The sequence below is a fragment of the Mchenga conophoros genome, linkage group LG10 (genome assembly GCF_057382185.1).
Source record: "Mchenga conophoros isolate Kocher_MC1m ecotype Shallow Benthic linkage group LG10, M_conophoros_male_GT1.1, whole genome shotgun sequence".
NCBI lineage: Eukaryota > Metazoa > Chordata > Actinopteri > Cichliformes > Cichlidae > Mchenga > Mchenga conophoros.
The window spans coordinates 24,352,271-24,364,466 of NC_140535.1; positions in this window are offsets into that span (position 1 = coordinate 24,352,271).

Sequence of the window (12,196 nt, forward strand, 5' to 3'; positions counted from 1 at the left end):
CCTTCCCTCTGAGCAGTATTTTATTTAATGTAATTTCTTTAAAGGACCTCTATTGATGTCGGTGTCATATGTTGGACTACAAAGTAAAAAGAGATGGGGATGCATTAGTAGGAAAGAACTGAGCCCAACAGTTAGAGAGACATGGAAATGAGTGTGAGTGGGGATAACAGAGAGCTGGGACATGTGTTTGATGTGGTCTAACAAGACCTCCATTTCAGTATAAAGGCAGACAAGTGAGGAGAGCAATGCAGCACAAACCAAACTTGGAAGCCTTATATGTCTTCAACTTTATGTTATGGGGAATTTTGCTCACTGATAGTGTTCCATTGTGTGTATTTCTATCCAGGTGCATGTTTAATGCATTGGCAGTGTATCTGGTATCATTGTCATGCTGACAAATGAAGCCGTTGCCAATCCGAGGTGGTTTTGCATAGTGGATCAAAATCTGATGGTTCTTTTATGCATTCATAATTCCATCAGTTTTGACCATCCCTAACACAACTGGCTGAAATGCTGTTTCAGACAGCCTCCACTAAGCTGTGAATGCTCTCTCCTGACCTTCTGGATACATATTGAGGAGAATTTGAACCAAAAATTTCACATTTGGATTTATCACTCCATAAGACATGTGGCCACTCACAACCACAACCACCCACACATGCAGGACCTTGGAGTAGGGGTATGTCACCAGGGTGCAGAGGAGGCTACCCCCCCCTCTGTCCCCTTCTGGCTGCCTCTGCCTCAATTTTATCCCACAACTTAGACATTCACATTACTCACACTCTCATTACACATACATATAGGATCTTGGGGGTGGGCACGATACACGGAATCCAAAGTACCATCAGGGTGTACACCCCACCCCTGGCGTCGTTGCCCACCTCTCAATTTTAAATACACGTAGACATTGAGGGCTAACAGGAGGGACTATGCGCTTACCTGCTGCTCCTTGGCAGGTAGCTCCATGCCCTCCTGGGTTTTAAATGCACCTTAGAACACACATGCATCAACACTACAATGAGCGGGTGGAGGGAGGTTTGGAGTCTTCTCTCACCCCCATTCTCTGGGACCTGCTGGAGCGGGGGGGCTAGGAGGAGGAGTTGGCCGTCCGACTGCGGTCTGGAGTGTGGGGCCTTCCTGCTGCTGCGGAGTCGGGGCGGTCTGCCTCCCCCCACCGCAGGGAAAAGGGTAACACCACCTGGGTCTGGGTGCAGTTCCCCCCTCCAGGGGCAAGGGTACCTAGACCCAGTTTGTAGAGTACGCTTGGGGAGTGTGATCGTGTGTACCGCGTCTCTTTATGTCTGTCTCCACGTTGGTTGAGTGTGGAGTAAGTGCATATGAGAGCATGAGGGGGGGAATGGATGTTTGTATCTGTGTGTGCCTGTATGTCTGTGTCTATATGTCAGGTTGGGTGTCAGGCGCCACCTCTCTGGGGACATCTCAGGCCCTCCAAGGTTTGGAGGCCTATCTCCCCCTACCACCACTTCCCCTGCCAGTGGCGGACTCCCTCAGACATCGGTGCGTTGGTGGTTCTTTGTGTCCGGGGATGGGCGTCCAGGTACACACCGGCTCACTCCTTGGCGGCCGCTCATCGGGGCCTGGAGCCTGGGGCTCGCTCGGGCCACTTCGGAGGTGGGGTGCCCCCGGCCTCTCGGCCTGGGGCTCGGTCACTCAGGCGCGGCTGGCTGCCGGCGGAGCTCACTGCAACTCCCCCTGGCTTCTGCTCCGCGGCTGCTGAGTGAGCCCTCATCTGGGACTCTCCTCAGCTCTCTCTGGGACAGTGGCGCAGCTGCCCCTCTGTTGGTCTTCCTTGGTCTCTTGTGTTCTGGGGGCCTCTGGATGTCTGGAGTTTTGATCTCCTCCATACCTGCTTCATGCCCTGGAGGACGGGGCTGTGGCCCCCCCACACCCTCTAGCAGATCATTACATGAAGGAACCTTTTAAAAAACAAAAAACAAGCGCGTCCATGCTCACAGGTGTACACACGGGTGATCACACCCACAAACTACACCCTTTTTGGCTCCTACCTCAAAGCACACTGTGTTCTGTTGATCTTATGTGCTGCACAATAATGTTTAATATTTAGTATTTACTGTCATATTCCCATATATCATTGTGATGTTGTTTATTCTATTACTCTTGTTCTCTTCTGCTTGTTTTCTTTTTTCTTTCTCAGCAGGTGATCCAGGTGATCGATATATGCATTTTTTTTCTGCTCATTCTGTTGGTTTTTGGTTTTTGCCCTTCTCCCCCGTCCCTCTTCTCAGCTGTTTCTCTTTCCCTCTTTCTTTCTCCCCTTCTTTCCCCCAGTCAAGTCTGTCCCGTATTCAGTAAGTGAAAATAAAATAAACAATAAAAGGTGAATCAAATGGACCATTACGGCAAGGCTGGGATGGTCAGTTTGGTAAAGTAAATCCGTTGGGCATCTTTGTTTGCCTTTAGACAACAATTCTGATGGCAAAAGAGCCAAACGGGACAGGCAAAAAAAAAAAAAAAAAGAAAAAGAAAAAAAAAAAGACACGTGGCCACTAATTTTCAATTCAATTCAATTCAATTCAATTTTATTTATATAGCGCCAAATCACAACAAAAGTTGCCTCAAGGCGCTTCATAGATACAGAGAAAAACCCAACAATCATATGACCCCCTATGAGCAAGCACTTTGGCGACAGTGGGAAGGAAAAACTCCCTTTTAACAGGAAGAAACGTCCGGCAGAACCAGGCTCAGGGAGGGGCGGCCATCTGCTGCGACCGGTTGGGGTGAGAGAAGGAAGACAGGATAAAAGACATGCTGTGGAAGAGAGACAGAGGTTAATAACAGATATGATTCAATGCAGAGAGGTCTGTTAACACATAGTGAGTGAGAAAGGTGACTGGAAAGGAAAAACTCAATGCATCATGGGAATCCCCGGCAGCCTACGTCTATTGCAGCATAACTAAGGGAGGATCCAGGGTCACCTGGTCCAGCCCTAACTATATGCTTTAGCAAAAAGGAAAGATTTAAGTCTAATCTTGAAAGTAGAGATAGTGTCTGTCTCCCGAATCCAAAATGGAAGCTGGTTCCACAGAAGAGGGGCCTGAAAACTTTTAAATACTCTAGGAACAACAAGTAGGCCTGCAGTGCGAGAGCGAAGTGCTCTGATAGGGTGATATGGTACTACAAGGTCATTAAGATAAGATGGTGCCTGAATTTTCAGTCCAGTTCTTGTGTAATTTGGCATACCTCTACCTTTTCTCCCTTGCTTCTTTACAGCACATCTTTCCTCTAAAACCATTTTCGATGAGGCTTCTTTGACAGTAGATGAATCAACTAAAGAGACATTTGCAGCTCCCAGGTTCTGTTTCAGGTCTTGCCGATATTTCTTTCCTCCTATGTCTTAGGGTCATGATTTTCAGATACTGTTCACCTGCTGTAGTTTTTGGCCATCTACTTATCTGGTTTCCTCACATTTGTAGGAACACACTGTACACCACCCTCAGATGTGCCAAGTTGTTGTTCTGCTAGTAACAAAGTGCGTAAAGACAAAGTTTGAATCGATTCTTTGCTAAGTTGTCTGTTATGTGTAGACACAATGTTGGTTCAACCCTTGAATTAGATGACTTTTCATGCTTGTGAATGTTAAATGGCTTATCAAACAAACATTCCTCTGAAAGTGCTCCGGCACAAGGACTGAAATGAAAATGATTGAAAAAGCAGCCAATGTGTCAGAAGCCTTGGAGGACTATTGCACCTTGGAGGCAAAATATGAAGAGTTGAGGTATGGTGGGTGGCATAATCACATGACTTACAACCAGAAGGCTCGAATCCAGACTAGACTGTTTTTTTCACACTTGATTTCATTTTATATTTTGTTTTAAATTTCTCATTAGTCTTAGCTTTTCACTAACACTTTTATTTAATATACTCCTCTTCACACCATTAAGCACCTTTTACAAGGTTACTTGCTCTCATTTGCAAATGGTCTTAAAGAACTATCCAGTGTATTCAAATGTGCTTCCTACTGGTTCTGACCAACATCAATATATGATGGACTTGAGGCAAAAACAGTTGGCCACAGTGATGCAGAGTATAGAGGCTATGTCCACACAGCTTGTGTTCAGTCTGTGGCATAATGTGTACATTAGAATTAAAAGACTCCAGCATTACTGTTTAATGGCCCTGAACCAAATTAAACATTTAAAAGGCTCCACCATCAAAGTGATGTAAAGGGAAATAAATATTAATGAATGAACCAACGTTTGGTTCAAAGGGTTGGAAGCAGGGAAAATTAAAAGGGAGCAGAGGTCTGCGTAAGGAAGGATGCTCAGTGGGGGAAGAGCTTAATACGAAAGGAGTGTTATTCCCTGGAGACCACGCATATAACCAAATAAATGACAGTCACTGCAAGAAATCCAAGTTCAAAGCACATCTATTATTGCACCAAACTTCAGTTACTGTATGTATATATATATAGACATATATCTATATCTATATAGATAGATATCTCTATCTATATAGATATCTATCTATATAGATATAGATATATATCTATATAGATATATATCTATATAGATATAGATATAGATATAGATATATATCTATATATAGATATATATATATCTATATAGATATAGATATAGATATCTGAGTATAGGTAGGTATAGGTATAGTACAGGTCTGAGTATTTCAGAAACTACTGATCTACTGGGATTTCTCACGCAATCATTTCAAGGGTTTACAGCAAATGGTCTGAAAAAGACAATATACCCAGTGAGCTGCAGTTCTCTGCAGTTTAGAGACTAGCCAGACTGCTTTGAACTGATAGGAAGAAGACAAAATAACTAAAAAAAACAACAACAACAACTAAGGTATGCAGAAGAGCGTCTCAGAATGCACAACACCTTCGAAGTGATCCTTGAAGCAGATGGTTTACAGCAGCAGAAGACCACACCTCTCACCTAAAAACAGGAAATTGAGGATACAATTTGCACGGGCTCATCAAAATTGGACAACAAAATATTGGAAAAACTTGCTGTCATGAGTCTCGATTTCTGCTCTGACATTAGCATGGTGGGGTCAGAATTTAGAGTAAACAACACCAAAGCATGGCTCTGCCCTGCCTTGTATCGGTGGTTTAGGCATCTGCTGCTGGTGCGATGATGAGGGGGACATTTTCTTGGCATATTTTGGGCTTGTTAGTACTAACTAAGCATCATTTAAACACAACAGCCTATCTGAGTGTTGTTACTGACCATGTCCATCCAGTTATGACCATCCTCTGATGGTTTTCTGCTGGAAGCAGCCATGTCACAAAACTCAAATCATCTCAAACTGGTTTGTTGAACATGACAGTGAGTTCACTGTACTCAAAAGTCTCCACTGTTAACAGATCTAAATCTAGCAGAGCACCTATTGGATGAGGTGGAACCAGAGCTTCATCATATCATTATAGATGTGAGGCCAACAAATTCGTGCACAAAGTGCATGATGCTAATGTGGTAATGTGAGCCAAAATATAATATGATTATTGCCTGAGGAGAACTCTGGAAGCTGGAAGCTACTTGATCAATAGTATGTTTGTTTTTTGTATGTTGTTGCGCACATATGTCTCATAAAACCCTTCCTGTTTAGTTAAGGGCTCAAGAAAATAAATCTGATGCTAAAAAGACATGTGATATGCTGCACAATGCCTTACCACCAGTGGGGCGGCTTGTACAGCTCACCGAATATGTGTCAAAAATAGCAAGGTCAAGAAATGGTGAAATATCAGCACTTCTTCTCTTCTTGAAGATTCTCCAACACTTGTGGCAGAATGCTGTAGGCAAGCTAGACAGCTCATCACAATATGATGACAAGTGCGTGGGTGTGAATGTGACCAAAAGAGGGGAAGAGGTGAAGAGTAATGATTCATTTTTCCTGACTCGAGGTGGAAAGTTTGAGGCGGAAAGTTACAGTTTTATGTGCAAGGCTTCCGTGTTTCATGCAGGCAAAAATAGTGATCTTTTCTGAGTCAGAACAGAGCAAAATGCTTTCACTGACAGGATGTCAAATTGTCTCGGTTCGGCATTGTTTTAAACTGTCAGGGTTATATTTGACACCATAATTCTTATCTATTAATTCTATCAGTTCTGCTCAGCGCAAAAGTAAAAATTTACAAAGACAACAGTCATCTGAATGCTTTTATCCTGTCCACTCATCGGGCCGTTGACATTGCTTTATTATCCCTGCCACACAGATATGTATTTGTTCATTTCACTCACAGCGCACCCATTTACAAACAGTGGAGGAAGCATGAGCGGGCATGCCTTTCATGTGTGACAAACATGATAAGAACTGAGGCATCAGCACAGGTGGAGTGAAAATGTACCACAGCGTTTCTTATATTTTGGCACCAAGAGTAATGGCCACATCAAAAATGGAACGCGGCGAGGAACACGTGTCTCTCATGTTCCTCGCTGCAGTAAACAACAGATGCTCTTGATGGGGTTGTGTTTGATGGTAAAAGGCTGTAGCGAAGTAAGCAGTGCATGCTGAAAATAGAGTTCATCACAGTGCATCAGGACAAATTAAGACTTTGTCTGTGGACATTCATCTACGCTCCGCATCAAAACAGCGTCCCAGTACATCTCTTAAGTGTTTTTTTTTTAAACTTTCAAATCCATTTTGCTTGAGCTTTAATTCATCCATCCAATGTTTCTGGCCCACTTGAACAGATAAGGGACTTCTCTGCCCATTAACTCAATATGGCCTTCTGCTGGATTTGTCCTCACGCTAACCCCAGTAGGATTGTGGGAAAATAACAGTTTCAAGATATATTCTCCAATGAACCTTTTGTTTTGCTTCCATCTTAGCTTGAGCAAAAAGCTTGTCTACATTGGCGTCTTCCTGTACTCTTCCTTAAGCACACTTTCTTATACAGCTTTCTGTCAGTTATAGAGGATCCTTTATTTCCCTAACATCGTATCAATCACCCAATGTATAAATCTCATAGCCATATTTAACAAAAAGGCTTTATGAGTATTTTCTTCCCCTTTTCTCTGAAGCATTTTATACCATCCTTTTAATGCTCAAAATTGACCTTGAAGCATGAACGTATTCAGCAAAAGAAAAGCTGGTTGTATGTAACTCGGTAGAGTTTGAGATTCATCTTTGACAAATGAAGCGACGATGTGAATTTTAAATGGAGGAGATGTCGGCAGCTAAGAGTGGAAGGACGACCAAACAGTGGCTATTGTATTTATTATGATATTAGTATTTTAAGCATTGTAAAGAAAATGCATGCATAAACAGCCATGTGTTTGTGCTCCTAGCCACTGTTAACCAAGTGCATTTATTGCCTTTATATAACTGAGTGCATTGCGCTGTAGTTACAGCAAAAGAAGACAGCGTGAGGAAAACAAATGAAATACATGGTGGGCTAACATGTAGCTGATAATTTGACTGTGAACTCTTTATAGCTTTGCAGAAATGTTAATTAAAATCATGTCCTTATTATTCACGAGTCAGTGAATATTTGGGTGACACATTTATCTGTTGTTGCAATGATAATTATAGAGCCTGTTTCTGTTCTGATTGGGAAGGATGTTTTGTTGTGTTTTAGGAAAGCACATGCAAGGTCAAAGTTCACGCTGACATTAAAAAAACATGACCAATTCAGTTTCACGAGCCAGAATCCGTTATTCAACAACGCTGACTGAACGTGTCAGTGGAACCGCGTTTGTCCTTTGCACACTTGTTTGAGAATTTACTCACTTGCTACTGGCTTGTTGGTTGGACACATCTGCAGCCCGTCCATGCATAGAAATCCAGCTTGTACAGAGGGTGGGGGAGGTGGGAGTTGCGTGTGGTGGTTTTGACCCAAGAACCGAATAAACAGATGTGCTTTTGCTGATGTTGTCAGGTTGAAGTGAGAAGGTATTTCATGTGTAAAATCTATATATTCATTGACTTCAGCAACTGGATTTTTTTTATGTTCAAACTGTTCTGTTCATTTCTTGTGGTGGGTTTTTTTTTCTTCAAAACACTCAAATAAGACTTTTTCCAGACAAGATGTCGTTTAAGACACAAATTGTAGATCACAATAATGAAATAATGTCGAGTGTGAGGAATATAAGACCCTAAAGCGAATTATTACACTGCAGACCTCCAACATTACATTTTGCTGTGATAAAATAAATTAGATTTCTTAATTATGGGCACATTTCCCATGTTTGGCTGGTTGGCGGCTCCCTATTTTGTTCTCATCTCATTTTTATTCTCTTTCATTCCTTCTGCCTTCCTCCCCAAGCTCACTGTTGTCATTGCTTAAGATTTAGAAAATATTTGTCAACTATCCAGCGAGCGAGCTCCAGCCTGCCTCCTATGTGCCTATGTTTTAAATAGACCATGATTTAAACGACTCCCTCCCTTGGTGTCCACGGCCCCAGGGAGGTGGCTGCAGAGATGCTGTGGTACTCTAAAAAAGCAACCAGGGAGTATTTGCGTTGATGTAATGCTTTGCTGCCAGTTAATGAAAATTTAGATCATGACAGAGTTTAAAAAAAAAAATCCACATTTCATTCTAATTTGCAAATGAAATCACAAGCAATAGCTGTGTAACAGGCTTTTTAGATGGAACATTCATGTTTTTGTATTGTCTGAATTGGAATTTAATAGCATTTACAGGCTTTCAGTCAGTATTTGACTGGCAAGTTGCTGTTTATCCACTGATGGGAGCGCATTTGTTATTGTATTCAAAAGTGTTTGCCATCACAGCAATTTTTTTTCCAATTACTAGCTAGAACAATTGAAAACAGATAAATATGAATAAGAAATTAATGAATGGCCTGGGCTGCGATAATAATGTTTGTTTGTTTGAAATCATTCAATTCCAGCACCGGCGCTGTCATTAAAGTGACGCAGGGAGAGAATAAAAAGCTATGGGAAGATCTTAGAATATTAAAACAGATGAGCACATTTCAATGAATAATGCAAAAAGGACAAATGTGTGACGCACGAGCAAACTGCTCTTGTGGATGGATATGTGTTGTGGAGGACCGAAACTGTTACTGCTGTGAGAGTGGATGGGCCGCGCTGCTTCATTCACCTTCGTCTGATGTGTGAACGTGTGTGCGTGTCTCCTAGTTTTACTCTAAACCTTGTGAATAAGTGAACACTCTCTCCACTCTCTTAATATTAAGTTGCCTTGTCACAGAATAGACCTGTTCAGCAGGGAAAACAATTGCCCTGTGGCTGACAGTCCAAAATTAATGAGGCTTAAGAAGCAACTGTCCTTGAAACATTACGCGTATGATTAAAAAAAAGAAAACAGGTGACAGAAACGTCTTTACTGCTGCACCCTCATGAAGCTGTAAGCTGGCAGAGAAACAATGAAGCTGTAATTTCACTTGAGATGTACTTGCAACAGTGCTCTACTAATTAAGCTAACTATCATCGGCATTATAGTTGTGGACAGTTATTGATCAATTATACAGATCATTATACTAATGTTAATATCCATAGCGACTTTTTAAAATTGTTCTTATACAAGCCAGGCTTTAATAATGGCTAGCCTCATTTCTATCAAAGGGAAATTATGACTTAAATTATGACTTGGCCTTTTGGTATATATGATAAGGTTCATTTGCCTAGGACACTGATGGCAAAGATGTAAACTTCCTGATACTTAAATTCTAATTTGGTTGATTTTCTTGCTCAGATATACTAGACTAAAAACAGGACAACAGCCTCCTTGCAACTAGGAAAAAAATGGTTTGAAAGTGATTGCTTTCAATTTTTTTGCTGTTGGAGACAAATTGCAAGTAGTTGCAGTGATCGACTGGGTGCCCATAGGCTGAACGTTGTGCATGCTCAACCTCTGTGAAACCACTTTTGATCAGAAGTTGATTACACAGGCTTCCTGGTGGAAGAAGGCCTGTCTCAAAATGATCACAATCCAACTCAGACTGACCGCAATTAATCTCAGTGAGAGTGGCGAAGGTTTTCAAATAATTGCAATCTAATTTATAAAAGCATACAGCCAACATTTTACAGTTATTCTGAGCACAAATCATCTGCAACATCTCTCTTTGTAATAGGAAACTTGATTCAACTGGTTGCCAACTGGTTGTACTCCGGTTATATTCCTATCTAAAACCAAGGTTGCTTTGTCATTTTGCCATTGAACTGCTGTCCTACAAAAACTATGCCATTATTTGTGGAAGAATTTAAACCAGAGCCTTCTGAGGTTGTTTTTTTTAGAGATTGGGTTTGGCCTCTTAGTTCCAGTACAATGAACTTAATGCTTCAGCTTCTTCTGTACCAAGACATTTTGAACAATTTCATGCTCCCGACTTTGTGGAAACAGTTTGGGGATGACAAGGTCCATAAAGACATGGATGAGCAGGTTTAGTGTGGAAAAACCTGACTGGCCTCACCCTCAACTCGTTGGAGTTGAGGTCAGGACTCAACTCGATAGAACACCTTTGGGATGAATTAGAGCTGAGACTGCGTTCTTTGCCTTCTCATCCATCATCATTGTCTGACCACAAATGTGCTTCTGGAAGAATGGTCAGAAATTCCCATAAACATGCTCCTAAACCTTGTGGAAAGCCTTCTCAGAAGAGTTGTAACTGTTATAGCTGAAAGGGTGGGATGACATCATATTAAACTCTATGGATTAAGAATGGGATGTACGTCAAGTTCATATGCATGCGAAGGCAGACGAGCAAATACTTTTGGAAAAATAGTGTAAAATTGTGTGTCAATCAATCAAAAACAACATGACGTGCAATCCAAGTGTGCTGTGTAGTTCAGTCTGAGGCCCCCCAATCTGCCCTACAATCTCTTACAATCCCTTCTTTTACATGAAAAAAGGGATTTTAGTATTATTGAACCTGGAAGAGGATTGTGTGAGCGACAGTGCAATGTACAGATTACTATAGTCAGATATAAATCACAGACAGTGAGCAAAAACTCACGTTGCAATGTTACAAATGTATTAATAATTTAGCTGCAGCATGCAGAAACCATGCAACAAGCACTTTCTGTCAACATAAATGTGTGTGGTAAATTCTGCACACCATTTCTTTCTCTTTTTGCATAGCAGTCCATGAGGAAGCCATGATAGAAGCCCCTCCCTCCTTGCAACCATCATTCGCCAGCATTTCCCTTCCTCGTCGTTTACATATGTTCCTTATACACTTAACAAGCGTGAGCCACGCTGTGAAGTATTAACAATTAAAAGCAGGATCATTAAGTTATGAGCTGCTTTATGACAATAGATGCACTACACAGCAAGTAGATTTGATACCCTCCCCCGCCAAAAACTAAAATAAATAAATCTGAGAGATGAAAGTGTTAACAGCACTGGACTGAGTTTGAAGCACGCAATTGCTGTGCAAGATAATAATCCTTGTCAGAGTCCAGCAGTGAGAGTGGAGCTGTGCAGACTGATGACCACTGGGAGGAAGGATCTCCTGTAGTGTTCAGTGTTGCCCTTTAATGGTAACAGTCTGACGCCAAAGTTACTCCTGTGTTCATCCAGAGAGGCTTAAAAGAGATGAGAGGCATTGGTCTCCCAGGTATCTAAGTCCTCAAGCACCTCTGCATCCGTTCCTTTCATGAAGTCAGGTGCAAAGGGGGTCTCCTTTCTCCTAAACTCCACTCCAGCTTTTTTTTTCTTTTTTCTCAGAGATGCTGAGCTGTAGGTGGTTCAGCCGACATCACTCGACAAAGCCGGGTCCGCGCTGATACAGCCCATGATAGCAGTCAGCCATAAACTGTCTGAAGTCTAAGGTGTGGAGGGAAACAGGATAGAAAACAAGACTGTCCCCGAGGGGCTATTGTGCTCCTTCCTGCATGTCTGACATACATGCATGACACTCTGAGGCTGACCAGTCAAGTCTGAGAGCAGGTGCTCTACTGAAAAATGGACCTGCATCCTTAAAACAAAAAGAAGAAAAACAAACATGTTGGATATACATTTAAGCTTTTTTCTGACTGGAATTCACATCTACAGTATATAATTTCAATATCATGAAGTCTTTAGACCTACAGTATTGAAATGAAATAAGACAGATTATCACTTTGTGGTTTACCTACTGAGAGCCCCTCTGCATGTGTTTGACTATGAAAGGTGACAATCCAAAAGCACCGGAAAAAACTTTTAGATGATGCCAGTTAATTCAGCTTTCTGGGGTGTGCATGCTGATAATATTGCATGGGATTTCCATTTATT